Source organism: Trichosurus vulpecula, chromosome 9 (genome assembly GCF_011100635.1).
Source record: "Trichosurus vulpecula isolate mTriVul1 chromosome 9, mTriVul1.pri, whole genome shotgun sequence".
Lineage (NCBI taxonomy): Eukaryota > Metazoa > Chordata > Mammalia > Diprotodontia > Phalangeridae > Trichosurus > Trichosurus vulpecula.
The window spans coordinates 127,013,007-127,015,113 of NC_050581.1; positions in this window are offsets into that span (position 1 = coordinate 127,013,007).

Below are 2,107 nucleotides of genomic sequence, written 5' to 3' on the forward strand. Positions count from 1 at the left end.
TTGATCCTAGAGTCAGCAGGGAGCCAGTGGAATTTGTTAAGCAGAGGGGTGACATGGTCATTCTTGTAATTTAGGGAAACCATTTCAGCAGTTGTGTGCAAAATGGATTACAACTGAGAGAGATGTGAGGCAGAGAGACCAAAAAGGAGAAATGAGCGGCTATTGCAACAGTCCAGGCCTGAGGTAACAAGAGCCCAAATGGTGTGACTATGAGTGGATAGAAGGGGTCATATGTGGAATATAGGAAGTTAGAACTTGCAAGATTTGGCAAATGATCTGGTTTGTGGATTGGGATGAAGGAAAGTTTAGGGGCTGAAGATGGTAAAACTGAAAAGATTTTGGAACCATCAGCAATAATAGAAAAGTATAGAAGATGGCTGCGTTTCAGGGTAAAAATAATTTTATGACATCAGCAATCCCGATTTCAATCCATACATGCTTGCTCATCATGTGTGAATCACTGTCCCTCCCAAAACAAACAAAAGAAAAAGTGGGGAGAGGTTAGAGCTCTTACTCATTGATTGGTCCCTCGGCACAAAGCCCCTTGATCCACACCAGAAGGTGATCCAGCAGTAGGGAGTGAGGGATTGATTTTTCCAGTGTCACCAAAGTGTCTGCTATGGATGGCAGTTAGTATAGTTTACAACTACTCTGAGATGCTGATACCTTGCTTGCTCACAAGAAGAGTATTCACACAGTTGAGAGAAGTAAAGGAGTATTGGTTAATACTGGTGTGTGTGTAGTTGCGTAGCTGTGCAGAAAAGGCAGGATAATGACTCTTACAGTGAGTCATCCTTTATTCTGATTGGTTGATCACATACCTCCATAGGTGAGGCCATCAGTGAAAATCACTGGCACAGTGATAACTTGGAGGACAAGTTCTCCATCAAGCCCTGGTTGTGTGAAAATGGGCAAATCATCCGTTCATTATTAATTCCCACACTCATCCAACAACCAGTTTTAGGTGTCTATTATGTGCCAGGCACTGTCATAGATCCAGAAGACATAAAGACAAAAATAGTAATCCTCCACTTTTTTCAAAGTTTTCATATGCCTGGGGGAGCAACATTGTATACAGATGAACAAAAGCAAAATATTGTTAAAAACAACATGATATGGTATCAGTCAGCTCCCACAATTCTATGTGAAACTGTTCCTGAAGGCTAAGAACTGGACCAATCAGGGAAAAAACTTCGTGTAGAAGGAGGAACCAAAGTTAGCTTTTAGGGAAGCCAGGGATTCTAAGAAGCAGAGGGAGAGGAGAGAACACAACCTGGGCGTGGGGGTGAGCCTGGCCAGGGGCATGGAGATCCACAATGGGATGTCACTCTGCACAGCAGCAAATAGGAAAATCTTGCTGGAATATAGAACATGAAAGAGAATTGTGTGCAATAAACTTTGAAAGGTAGACTGGAGCCAGACTGAAGGGCTTTAACCTCCAGCCAAACAAATACATATATACATACATATATACATATGTATATGTGCATGTATATACAGGCACACATATATACATATGCACACATGTGCATACAAATACACACACACATGTGTGTATATATAAAAATTCCCCCCTCCTGGAGCCAAAAGTGACCCACTGAGACTTCTTAAGCAGGGGAATATACGGTCAGAACAATGCTTTAAGAATATCAAATTGATTACCTGGAGGATGGCTTCCCCCATTAGCGTGTAAGCTCCATGAGTGCCAGGACTGACTGTTTTCCCTTTTCTTATTTGTATCTCCAGTTCTTAGCACAATGCATGTCACATAGTGAACACTGCTTCTTATCTCATTGTTTATATTCTCATAGTGAATAGTTCCTGAACAGGAATTAATCAGGGCCATGAAGAAAATTGACATTTTGTGATTAAGCATGACTCTAACACCAGGAGGTAAAACAAGTATCAGTGGCAAGGAATCATAGTTATGATTCACCGTAACATATTGTCAGGCTCAAAAGTCCATCTTCTAGCTGCTGAAAGTATTCTCGTGAAATATCAGTGGCTTCATCTTGTCTTTAGGATAAAAACCAATCTCCTCTTAATGGCATTTAAAACTGTTCACAATATGGATCCATCCTAACTTTCCAGGCTAATATACATTATT